This window comes from Nesoenas mayeri, assembly GCF_963082525.1.
Source record: "Nesoenas mayeri genome assembly, chromosome: 7".
NCBI lineage: Eukaryota > Metazoa > Chordata > Aves > Columbiformes > Columbidae > Nesoenas > Nesoenas mayeri.
In genome coordinates, this window is record NC_137551.1 from 25,472,090 (window position 1) to 25,485,770 (window position 13,681).

The 13,681-nt window shown below is 41.6% G+C and overlaps 1 protein-coding gene across 4 annotated transcripts in view; it reads left to right on the top strand.

The window, feature by feature from the left end:
• ARMH3 (armadillo like helical domain containing 3) overlaps positions 1 to 13,681 on the top strand; it is a 128,818-nt gene that overhangs the window by 63,984 nt on the left and 51,153 nt on the right. The window lies entirely within an intron of this gene.

The following is a 13,681-nucleotide window of genomic DNA, read 5'->3' on the forward strand; positions in this document are numbered from 1 at the left end:
CCTGCTCTGAAGCTACAGCTCATGGGAATTACCAGCACTCCATAGAACTGCACTTACTGAAAACCTTGACAGGGGAGGAGACTCCATTCAGATACTTGTTAGAAAGCGAGTGGCTGCATAATACCACATAATACCTTCAGCGTTGTTCTGCTCCACAGCAAGGAATTCAGCATCTGTTCATGGGGAGAGGAGAGTTAGATGCTGCTGACCTAGTCATGTTGTAATGGATGGCTCTGGCATTTATGCAGGATACATGAAGGGGAACCTGCTGAGAGATAAGTGCTGCTGTATAGAGTGGAGGCCTATGGATCACAGTCAGCTGAGACTATATGAAAAATATATATTTACATATATACACACCCTCTCCATACAGACATAATGAACACACACATTTCTTGCCAATATGAGTAAGAGAATGATAAACGGGGGGCAAGCTTAAAGCCTGTTTATGAAAATAAATGGTCAAGAAAATCTATGTGCATATATATATATATATATATATAAAAAAATATACGGATATCTGTGTGTATATTAGATGTATATGTGCATATATAAATGTGTGTATCCATAGATGTATATATGGGTGACTGTGTATATATAAATACATATACATATATATTGACACACATGCAAATAATTACAAATATGTATATATATTTTTATATAAAACACACAAACTCTCGTCAATGAGCTAATCTAATGCTGTAACTTCCAAGCTGGAAAATACCAGAGCCTTGTTTGTTTCCCACTTCTCCGAGATGAACCACAGGCGTTGGCCAAGGATACTCAGGTGTGGCTGTCCCGCAGCAGCTCTGCGCTGCCTGCACGCGGAACCTGCGGGGCTGGGACCCTGCAGAGCTGCTGGGCTCGGGCCGCCCGGCGCTGAGCAGCACAGGGTGCTTGGGCACACAGGTCAGCCAGCCGTCATCTGGAGTTTGTTCCCTCTCTTAATCCTGAAACCCGCTTGTGAGGGCTCCTGCTGGTGGAATAATGACTCCATGGCATTGTTCACTGAGGTGTGTTTCATGGTAATGACCTCTGACATGCTGTCACTGCTCATCAGTCTGGCCGAGCTAGTACGAGACAGTCAACAAAAAAGCTACAAAACCCAAAGGGAAACTCATAAGTGTATTTTACTGGTACTTTAAAATCCTAACAATTTTGTGAGGATTAGGGGTCAAATTGTTACTGAAATGCTGTAAGAAAACTTTTAAGCTTTAAGCATGTAAACTGTTTGAAGAATTAGTTCATTAAATTTTTCTGGTGGCAGCTTGAAAAAATTATGATACTGAAAAACTGAAAGCAAGTGGATTCTAGATGAGGATTCTGGCTTGGTTCTAGGTGTCTTCTAGTGACCTGTAATCACTCCTTGCTGAAGGCGCAAAGTTAGTTGCCACTTCTTGTCATTTCATGTGTTTCTTGTGTGGTTTTCTTGTTACATGGGGACTCTGGCACAGCAGAACGGTTCCTGAAATACCATAGTGGTGACAGCAGAGTTTGGTTACTCAGAGTGTACCTGCTACCGCTGCTGCTTTGTCACTTGACCTTGCAGTATTCTGGTATGGAAGGTTTATTTGGTAGGAACAACAGATTTTGACATGAGAAGATTCTGGCATTAGCTGGAACCCGAACGGAGGAAGCAGGTGGACTGAAAGGGAATGGCCACCCTTCCAGACAGTTGTGGCCAGCAGCATCTTAACAGAAGAATGAAAAAAGAAAGCAGCATTCCCATATCAGGGTGCGTTGTTACATCTTTTCATGGCACTCTACCCATGCTTCCAGTATCTTCATTAATGTTTAGGGTTTTTCTTCTACTCATGTAACTTCAGTGTGTCATTTCTTTTCCATTATCTGTTTTCATCTTGAGACAGTGATGTTAGTTTTCAGTTATTGCTCTTTATTTACTAGCTGATTCATCTTGGTGTGTTTTCTCTTACAGAGCTGTAGCCAATTTCATTCTGCTATAATTTTCCTTCATTCTTTCTCCTTCATGCAGTGGCTTAATTAAATGTTGTCTCTGCCACTGGCCCAAATCCAGAGAGCAAATCTGTTCACTGAGTGGCGTTGTATGGACCAGTTCCACTAACACAGCAGCGTGGTTCAGCAAGTCAGGTGCATCCCAGGTCACTTTTTGTCTTTCTGCCACTATCTTCCATTTCAGTCACTGCTGCCTGGGAAGGGACTCTGACAATGTCAAGACTGTTTTCTCTTTAATGAGGTTTGGTTGGGTATTTTGTTTGTTTGTTTAGTAGGTTTTTAGGATTTTTTTTTTTTTTTTTGTGGTGACTTAAGGTTTCTAGAACTGATGCTGATTTTGAGCAAAGCTGTTTGTGTGGCAAAGAAATGCTCTACCTGAGGTGCCGCAGCTATGGTTTTCTTCAGTGCACTTGAAAGCCGTGCTGCAGGGGTCACTTTCTCTCTAAAACTGCATCCTCATAGTATGCAATATTTTTCGGATTGGAATGGGGATGAACTTGAAGGGATGTACTGCCAGGATGGCAGCCTTGCTTAACTGACTTTCCTACATCCTTTCCAGTGTCTGCAGTTGTATTGGCCACTGTCGTCACTTTTCCTCATGTTGTGAAGTCAACAGGTTGGCCTTTTAAGAGGGAACTTGTGAAAGGATCCATTTTTGTATGTCAGCTGCTCTGCAAGGATTGCTGTAGGGTTGAGGCATCTCTTCAAGGGAGGAGCGTGCGCTGGGCAGAGAGGAACCATCTCTTCCTAAGTTCAGCAAGTATCTTAGTTCATGTGGTTCTCATAGGGTGAACGTCTCACTGCAGAGTTTACCCCTTTTTGAACCTTTATCTTCCCAGCCATTTTGTTGGAAACATTTTTTTTTCCTTGAAATTGGAATGTTTTGGAAAGTTAGCCAGAATCCATAGGCTACTTAGCAAAGTTTTCTGAGAAGTATTACCTGTGTTACTGAGGTGTTGCAACCCAGATTTCACCTACTCTCTATCAAATGCAACTGCCCTGCAAACAGGAGAATTCCTGCCTGCAGATTTCATTTACTGGATTCACAAGTGCAGTTTCTGGGCTTACAAGATGGAAGTTAGTTAAGCTGCTAGCAGTTTTTTTCCTGAAAGCTATGTATTCAACTTTGGAAATATAACATTGGGTACACAGTGTCAGCTTTTGTGCTGGTGAATTCGGGTCTGGAGGTTTGGGAGAACAGTCAGTAGGAGAGAAAAGTGAGAGAGACTTCTCAGTGTGATTGTGGTCTCCAGTTTGATTTATGTGAGTCACTTTGCCTTGCCTGGTCTGAAGAAGTGTGGCACTAGGCAAGAAATTATTTCTTATTTTGCCTGCCAAATACGTTTCTCTGTAGAAACATAAAAATAATGGAGAATATATGTTAGCATTGGGAGTGCTTTTATTTTATTTCAGAAGTGGATATAGTATTTACTGGTCAGAAGTTATTTTTCTCACTCAGTTGCAGATATTTTGGTCTTGAATCCCCTTGCCAGGCACAGGCAAGTTACGTATGAGCTCAGTAATACATTAAAGCATGTGCTGCACAGCTAGGATGCAGCCTTGTAAACATCTCAGGGTTTTTGTTGCAGCAGAAAATCCAAAAAGGTCTTCTGTTTTCTCGCTTTGAATGGTTCCATTGTTTCATCCTGTTTATGAGAACAATCTTAATTATTTCTCTGGTACTGTGACTGGCCTGAGTTCAGTTCCTAATTGAGGGATTTCAGTCAACATCTTTCTTGGTAGTTGTAATGCAGACGAGAAGTAGGACATGAACAGCCCCTGCAAACAGATTCTCTTGGCCCCAAGAACTGGCCCTACTGGAACATGATTGAAGCACAGTTTGAAACAGCTGTCGATAGCTCTTTGAAACTTTGTCCATGCTGTTCTTATTCTTTGGGTAAATATAAGGGACGCTGATCTCCACTGGTCTCAAATCTAGCCTTCAAGATTTGCTTTAATGGAGGGAGAACATTAAGTGGCTTTCTTCATAACCCAAACAATGTAAAAATCATTGTGAGCTTAAATAGCACCTCTATTCCTTGAAAAAATGATGTAGTATAATGCTGGTTTGTTCTTTCTGTTTAAAAGAAATCTATTGCTCACAGCAGCAGGCTGAATTGTTGTTCCCTCTGAAAGTCTGGGCTGTGGGATGTGTACTTATAATAAAAAAAAAGCTTTTCAAAGTCCAGTAATCTTATACTAGTGGGGAGCCTAAAATTTGGGTTTGCTCTAGAAATGTAAATGCCCTATTCTCTTAATTCTTCCTTTAGGACTAAATTGACAAAGTACCTACTCATTAAGTACATCTGCTCATTAAGGTAATGAAGTACCTACTGTAGCTTGAACTGAAAGCAATGATAATATGTTGTTAGCACGACTGCAGAACTGCAGTCTGTGTGAAGGCTGCATCAGAATCTGGAGCGCACTTCCCAGGGAATGCTGAGAGGAAGGCATCTTGTCATTAAAACAAACGTGCATCCTAGCTTCCAGAGTTAAGATGCTTGTTTTCTAAGAGCTCTTCCCACCGAAGGCAGAGGTGGTTGTCTGACCCTACCAGCACACGAGCTAGCGTCACGACCGCCAGTAAATACCAGCTGGTGCAGCCAAGGCTGGGGTGAAAGTAAAATGCTGCCTGGATTAAAAAATCAAAAGGGAGCTTGAGTGAGTTGTTGTGAGTTGGGTTTTTTTTCCTTCTTCTTTCTTCCAAACTGTGAAAATATTTTGGTGTCTAATATCTGTGCGTCCAGATAGAAACCATAAGATACATCAGTGCTTCAGGTGATCTGAATTAAATTGGCTGTTAGGGAATCCTGGAATGCAACCTTTTGTTATTACCTTTTTGTAGTCTTTAATTTTTTCTCTAACTCTCATAGCTAGAGGAATAATTCAGAAAACGATAGTGTAATGCTTCTGAAGCAGCAATTTTCCCCTTAGCTTTGAGGTCAGATTTCTATTGCCTGTCCCAAGGGATGCTGACTGAAGGTTCACACTCAGAAATGCCCGTGTGCTTGGCTGTTTCTCAGCTATTGAAGCCAACCAGAGTAAGGTAACAGTGACCTCATGAAGAATTCATCTGTGACGGGTACCGGGCTCTGGTGTCTCATGCTGAAAGGCTTTAGCTGAAGGATGTTACCGTGGGAGAACCGCCCCAGTGTGCTTCTCAGCGTGTGCTCTGTGTCACCTGGAGCAGCTGCGAACTGAGAGTGTTGCTGAGCGGAAGGATTCACCTGCCATTCGTTTCTGGTGTCTCTTCTCTGCAGCCTGCATCGTGCAGGGGGAAAACAAACCAACCAACCACCACCACCAAAACCACCATGAAACAAAACAAAAAAAACCAAAGCCAACCACTGCGTTTTAGCCTGGGTCAGTCCTCAAGCCTGGGGATACGACCACTCACATTTGTAGAAAGTGTGTGTACAAACAGCATGGCATTAAGGACAACAGGGCAGTCTCTCTTTGCAGCATTGACCTGTTACACAAGTTTTAGGCTAATATGCTGTGACATGTTTTTTAAGTTTATGTCCCCTGTCATCAGCTCACTGGTCTGACTCTTTGCAGGGCTCTTAGCACATGTTCTCTTGTGCTGGTTAAGTGCACTGTGATTTTTGCAAACTATTCTTGCCATTAAGAGAAGTATCAACATAACCATTGCCTAAAGTTTCATTCTGGATGCTGGGCTTGAGACAATATTGCCGTGAGCCCAAAAAGTGAGAACCTGGGTGCTACTTGGAAGGGAGTCTTCAGCAAGAGATTGCTGACACCTTGAAGACGCCTCTCTGCAGTGGACCTCTGTTTGACCTCCTACTCTGGAGACATTCAAAACCCGCCTGGACACGTTCCTGTGTAGCCTCATCTAGGTGTTCCTGCTCCAGCAGGGAGATTGGACTAGACGATCTTTCAAAGTCCCTTCCAATCCCTAATGTTCTGTGATTCTGTGATAGGATACGAAAACATGGCTTCAAATGTGCCTCATTTTGAGGATGTCCAGAAGTGGAATTACTTTAAAAGCTCCCTGGCAATCCTTTTGCCTGAGTTTGCTAGAAGACTTCGAAAGCCCAAAAGCTTTTTCGTGTTGCTGCTTTAGTGATTAATTAGGTCATCACTTTCTCTGTTCATTACAGTGACATTTTTCTTCTCATTAGTTGGATTATGGAAAGTTTTTGAGTCTGTGTGGGATGGGAAGTAATGCGATCTTTGTGGCCAAGGGAAAGATGATTTCAAACTTTAGAACACTGGATTTCAGTGATGGCTTAGGGTACTGTGAAAAAATGCATCTATCCACTATAGAAAAGGTAGCTGGTAAGTGCTTTGAGGGCAGGATAAATGCCTTTTATTCTAAACAAACTTGTGATGTTGCTCACACTTTGGATGAGGGATTTTAAACTGCATCCTTCTTCCGGAAGGTTGTGTGTTGTGTTAATCAATGTAAAGCTCTTGCTGCTGACAGAGGGGCATGAATATGATATACGTTATACAATGTCCTTCATGAAGTATCTGAAAAGGCTTAAGAGGGAGCCTGTTAAGCAGGGTGATGTACATGAACAAAGGCCAATTGCTTTCAGTTACACTTTTTTTTATAATTAATGTCCTCATTATAATTTTGCAACTGCTCACTTTGGAATCTGAGCTTGCCATTAACTTTTCATGGACATTTGAGATGAGCTGGTCTGATGCAGACATTCCCTTCTAAACTCAGGAAGCTGCAGGAGCAGACTGTGCAATCCTCACTTGGTAGCACCTGTTTTTCTTCCTTGTTTGGTGACATCCACTCTCAGCATAAAGTTCTGTCAGAAATGAAGGAGCCACAAAACAAGACTGCTCCAAGATCTTAAGTTTGACTGGGAAATAAAATAAGTCAGATTGCAGTAAGGAGAATTCTTCTCAAGTTGTTCTCAACATGAGTGATCCGAGACTGGACCAGGTTGGACTTGTTTTGTTCGAGGGCACTGTGTTCTATGTTAACTCTGGGTCCAACTGCTAAAGAAGCTGAGTAGAGGACTTATTTAAATCAGTGGGAGCTTGTGGTGCTTGGCATCTATTTTCTTGCCCTGAAAGATCGGTAAAGGGTACAACTTAGAGCACTCACAGTTTGTGTTGCTGCAGATGCTCGGTGTTGTCTGCTGTCTGTGAACTTAAGAGTAAACTGGATCCTGCTGATGAGATCCAACTATGCAACTCAGTCATTTGTGAGAAGAAACTATTCTCAGTATGATTAATGCTGTGGTTGATGATGGGGACAGAAAGCGCTTCTTTGAATAATGCCTATAATGGCATATTCCCCCGTGTGTATGTTTAAAGGAAGAGTCTATGGTTATATGAAATTGAGGGCATTTAAGAGGCAGTTAATGACAAGTGAAAATGATAGCTAGGGTAGATTAATTGTTAAATGAATTGTGCCAGCACTTGCTGTCATTTTAATGTGGTATTGGTCTAATTGTAAGTATGATGTTATAGAGCAGGAAACAATTGAAACAATGCTGTGCACTTAGGTTCAGTTCAGAGGAGTCTAAAGGCTTAGCCATCAGGAGTTTTTCTCAAGTGTAGCCATCTTTTTGCTGTGTGTGGTTTTTGTTTGCTTGTTTTTCCTCTGAAGTACCAAAATCTGTGCTCTGATTAATTTTGCTTTTATACTTTTTTCCTCTGTGCTTTTATTTGACAGTGCACTAAAGCAGTATTTACTTATTATCAGTTTAATGTGGGTTTTATTTTAACTGTTTTTGGAATGAGATGATACCAACTGAACTTGGTCTGGAAGGCAGCTAATGGATTCTTTTTTTTCCATTGCACTTATTCCTAGGACTACTTATTTAATTTTGATTTGGCATGGTGCTACTTTACATTCATGCCTTCAATCTGAGTGGAGCATAAGGGAAATTATCAGGATGGAAGAGAACTGAAAGCAGCCAGGCATAGGTCTCATCCTGTCATTACTCTGAAGAAATCTGTCTTTCGAATTGATTCCGAGTGACAGTGGGGCAGGAAGGCACTGGCAGAAGATGTATTTCTGTAGCAAGCTTTTTTTCACACGTAGCCTATAGCCTCACTTAAGTTGTGGGAATTTTCTGTGGTTTCTAGATAAGTGGTAAAGTTCCATGGTTGCTGTTAAGACTTAGATGCACAGAATGGTTCTTGGGGCCCTTTTTTCTGTCTGATAACACTTTTTTGTATTTTTTAAAGCATTTGCTGTGTTTGGAGGGGAATTGGTTTGGGCGCAAGGACACCGGGAGCATGTGAGCTTTGATTGCTTTCAGCCTGCTAATCTTCGTGATCCAAACTGCGCACTCAAGCAGAAGAACAATAATGTCCTCTACACAGTAAGACAGGAAAATACTCAGCAGAAAGCCTTTCCTAGGAAGAGCAGAGGCATTCAGATGCATCTTCTAGAAAGATAAACTTGGATGGGGACAGGTACAGCCCCAAACAAAAGGAATCATCGTTTCCTTCCAGAGGACACTTGTTGTGTGCTTTGCCCCATCCAGCAGAGTGAAAACCAGTGGTGACTGATGTGGGGAGCACAAGCGAGGTGGAATAGCTTCTGAAGCTAAAGGGGAACTTGTAATGCGAACGAATGGGCAGGCAGTATCATGAATAAATAAAAGTTGGAAGTTAAAGGATTTCTAACATTAAAAGTGCTGCGAGTCTGAGGCAGTTTTTTGATCAGCTAGAAAAAAACCATCTAAATGGATCTAGTTCCATTCAAAATTAGTCAGGGAGGTATTATCTTGTGGCTGAGAATGAGAGGATGGAGAGCGCCAGAGTTCCAGACTTGTACCAGGAAGATGCAGCTAAAAGGTGCCCATCAAGGTTCTCAGTGAGCAAGGATTGGCTGGTTTTTATTGTAGTTTTTTTCTTTTTTTTAATTCTCCCTACCCCCATCAGTAACGTTATCAGCTCCAGGGTATTATGGTGTTACAGAGATGGGTCAGATCACGTTGCTCTGCAGATTAGAACATGATTCCAATAGTCTGGTAAATAACATTGTGCTGCTTTCTGAAGTATAAGGCTTGTAAAAAGTTGTAGCTGCTTTTTGTAAGTTATTTGCTTCCTACATCAATGATTCAGAACCTATTATTGTTAATAGGCTACCTGGTTCAAGAAGACTGATGCCACTCCCTCCAGTCAGTCAGGGATCGCTTTTCCACTAAAGGAAGACAGTAAATGTCTTCTGTAAAATTCAGGGGCTGGCTAACAAATTGCAGTTTAGAATACATTACAGATGATGAATGTGATCTCCTTAAAGGGAAATCTATTCGTTTGACTTAGTGCTCTTACGATTAATTGCTTGCCAGATTAAATTGCTCCATAAAATGCATGCTACTTTATTCGATCTCTTCATGATGAGATTATCTAGGCCATGCTAGTTCTTTTTATGTTAATTACAATGGTATTTTCTTCTTCAATTTAATTATTAAATTGTTTAGCACAGCATGCTTTCTCCTAGTCTTAGGAAAGATGTCTGTATTTTTCTTTTGCCCACTGTTTTATAATCTTACTGCCCTTTTCCCAGACCAGAAATATTCTGGGTTTCCTTTACAGAAGTAGCACATGCTGTAGAGGATGCATTCTGAGACTTTCCTCTGTTTTCATTGGTGTGCCGCTGAAACACAGACACGGTGCTGACATTGCACAGGTTCACCATGTGACAGTCCAGGGTGAGGAGTGAGGAACATCCGAACTGGAGCGGTGGACGCACATTTCCAGAGTTGCCACCCAAATGGGAATTTCCCCAGGTTCTGAAGCTTGGCCTCTGCTGAAAAGTGTAACTCAGCATACCCAAAGCTTTTTGGTTTTTTCTGAAAACCAACAAAATGGTAACAGGGCAGCTGAACAGCACCAGAATTGTTAACAGCCTAAAATTAGTGAAGGAGGCCAACAGTAAATAGTTGAAGGACAATGTAAGAAAAAGCTGGTTTAAGTTCTCATTATAAAACTCGTCCCAGCCTTTAGGATGTTAATTCATTCTCCCTTCATCAGAGTCAGGGATCTGACTACATGTGCAACTACCTTCCACACACATGCAAAATGACCCTTATCCTTCTGCAACACTGGGCCTGGGATTTGCATATATCCTCATGTTCCCACAGCAACATTACAGTGGCTCTATTGTAAAGCTGTTGGTTTTCTTTTCTTTCTTTCGTTTTTTTTTTTTGTGCAGTTTATGCTGCTATATCACTCTATATGAAATATTTAATATGCACCAACTAAATTGTTAGTTATGGTATTTAAAATCAGTTCAAGTCTCTGGTTCTAAAGTGAAGCTTCACTCTCACCCAGCTATAATATGTATTTTTTTTTTTTTTTTTGTTTGCTTCTTAGCTTAACCCCTTCCTGTCTATAAATAGTGTGTTATTTTCTACTGGAATCAATTTTCAAAGACCAGGCAAGTTTTTTTATTAATTAATTAATTGCTGTGTATCCAGAGCTTAAAAAAAATTTCAAAAATGTGTAGCAGAACTAGGAAAGTTTCAGGAAGGGGGAGCAAGAATGACTGAAGGTACGGAACCAGATGTGGTATGAAGAATGCTTATATACATGATGAGTCTTCAAGCGGGAAGAAAGATGGCAGAGAATATGCAAGAGTTTGTAAAAAACATTAAATGTCATAAAGATGAAGAGGAGCTGCAAGAAGAGGGTGCATCAGAAGATCAGATTTCTACTGTTACCCGAGCTCCCATTTCTAGACACTTTTGAAGTCGGGATGCTGACCTGACCTTTGCTAACTGACTCAGTATGGCAATTTTCAGTGTTTACATAAATTTTATCTGTCAGCAGCTTCTCAGGAATCAGATATTTGCTTCAAAGCCTTTACCAAGGGTAAGGCAACATGCCAGTGTGCCCATCCCACTGCCTTCAGGATTGAAAGATTACATATTACTTACAGTCACCCATCGAGGTTATACATGTGGTTTGTTAAATCTGTCACTGCTTTCAAGTCAAGTAGGCTGAAATACCACATTAGGTGTGTGTAAGGGTTGTGGTTAGTAGGTCGAGAGAGGTTCTCCTGCCCCTCTACTCTGCCCCGGTGAGACCACACCTGGAATATTGTGTCCAGTTCTGGGCCCCGCAGTTCCAGAAGGACAGGGAACTGCTGGAGAGAGTCCAGCACAGGGCAACAAAGATGATTAAGGGAGTGGAGCATCTCCCATATGAAGAAAGGTTGAGGGAGCTGGGGCTCTTTAGTTTGGAGAAGAGGAGACTGAGGGGTGACCTTATTAATGTTTACAAATATATAAAGGGTGAGTGTCACAAGGATGGAGCCAGGCTCTTCTCGGTGACAACCAATGATAGGAGAAGGGGCAATGGATGCAAACTTGAACGCAAGAAGTTCCACTTAAATATGAGAAGAAACATCTTCTCAGTGAGGGTGACAGACACTGGAACAGGCTGCCCAGGGGGGTTGTGGAGTCTCCTTCTCTGGAGACATTCAAAACCCACCTGGACACCTTCCTGTGTAACCTCATCTGGGTGTTCCTGCTCCGGTAGTGGGATTGGACTGGATGAGCTTTCGAGGTCCCTTCCAATCCCGAACAATCTGTGGTTCTGTGAAGAAGTCTCTTAGCTATATTTTTACCCACATCAGCTTTGCATGCAGAAGAGACAACCTCCAAGCCTTTCTGTGGCTTTCTGCTGCTGCTTGTGTATGCACAGGAAGTATTGTCCTTGGTAATTTAGAAGAGGAATGTCTAGGGAAGAAGACTGTACTTTCCTATGAGCTGGTCTCCTGCCTAACAGCCTTTTGCTCTTTTCTGGGAGTAGCAGAGAAATATGTAATTTTCTGGAGTGCTGGTAAAGAGAAGAGTAGGCTGATTAACCACGGAAAATTTTTTTTCTCTCATGATTTTACTTTAGAATTTCAGTCACTATTTTCACTGTTCCTTTTTTTCTCCAGCAAGAAGTCATGGAGAGCTGTCAGGATCATGAACTCTCAAATCTTGTGAAAGTAGAACCTGTGCCAGCTGAGCAAGGCGTGATTTTAATTTAAACTAACAGGATTATTTTTGTCTTTTTTTTTTCTTTCTTGTTCACTCCAGTTCAAATATAACAGTTGGGAGGAAGGTTCTTCATGAGCGCAGTAGCTTGTTGTTTCTTGGCTAACTAAGGCTGAGTTGGTGGGACCTTTTGAGACTTCTTTGATTTAAAAGAAAAAAATTAAAGGCCCTAGTTTGTTGGGGTTTTTTTTACTTGCTTAAGGGGACAAATCCTTTTACTGAGCCTTTGTAGAGCAAGGAATTGAACAAGGGAGGTAATTGTTTTTTCTGCTGCGGGTTACTGTTCTGTAGGAAGTTCATGCTGGATAATTCATCATTCATTCCTTTTTCCTTCTGGCTACTGCAGATTGCCATGCGCTGCTCTACAAATAGATGTTTAAAAGGTTCTCTTGCTGAAGTCTCTGAAGACAAACCTTGATTTCACTAAATCCCAAACAAAACCTCAACCTATCATTAGTTCTCAGTGCACAGGTTAGATGGGTTAGGAAAACAAATGAATCAGGGTGGGAGACCTGTGCTGTAAGTCCCTCAAATGATGATCTGTTCTTCATTCTATGAAGAACATGTATCTATGAAGACCAGCCAAGGTGAATTAAAAGAACATTGTCTGGAAAGAGGCAGATGTGAAGCCATATCTTTTACGATCATCTGCTGTCCCATGTTGGCCCAGCTGTTGGCTGTGTCTATAGGGAGGTGAGGAGAGTCTTTTCCTCACTGTGGAACTAAGGCTTTGTGGCTTCAGCTGGTTCTCTGCCCAGCGCTGGTCCTGCAGGATGGTTCTGCCTCTCTATCCATAATGTCTACAACAAGCACCTGGAGGTGTTTAAAAGACACATGGATTTAGGTTTTTGGAGACATGGTTTAGTGCCAGTGTTGGGTTAATGGTTGGACTTGATGATCTTGAGGGTCTCTTCCAACCAAAGTGATTCTATGATTCTAAACACTAACGTGGCCAAGGTTGAGAAATGTCTTTTTTGGAGCACACTGCTGACCTGACTGAGTGCCAAACTGAATTTGCCTCCCATCCATTTCTTCCCCAACTCATGGTGCCTCTGATGGGGAAAGCCATCTGTGTTGCAGCCTTTTCATCTTCACTCGGGGAGAGCCATGGAACAGAGCTGTCATGCTGCTCGCAGTCTGATGTTGGGAAGCAGTTTCAGTGACCTATTGCATGCAGGCCTGGCCTTGGCTGTTCAGCCTCTGAATGAGGCAGGTACATTACTCATTGAAAGCTTGGGTGCCAAGGGTGCTTCTAATTCTTGAATTTCTAAGCAAAGCTTTCCATTTGCATTACCAGTTATTCAGTTGCAAGAGTTTGCTTGGTGTGGAATGATGCTGTGGAACCCTACTAAGGCCCATCTGCTAAAAGCATGTATTGATTTGTGTCTTAGTTTATAAAAGCCTTCAATTCTCCTTGCGTAAATGCCATAAATAATGCAGATGTACTAGATGAAATGTGCTGTAGGAACATCCCAAAAATCATTCTGGTCTGGGTTGAACTGAGCTAATCTAATCATAGTTAGGAGTTTCTCAATAGCTGTGAAGCAAAAAGTATATTGTCTTATTCTAGCTTAATGTATTAGTCAATGCACAGGGGTGGGAAGATAGGTATTTGAAAGTGGTAATCCACTTTATAAAACAAGAGCTTTTAATGTTAAAATATTACAAAACTTCACCTGAAACTAGTTATAAATCATCTATATACACAGAGTGGA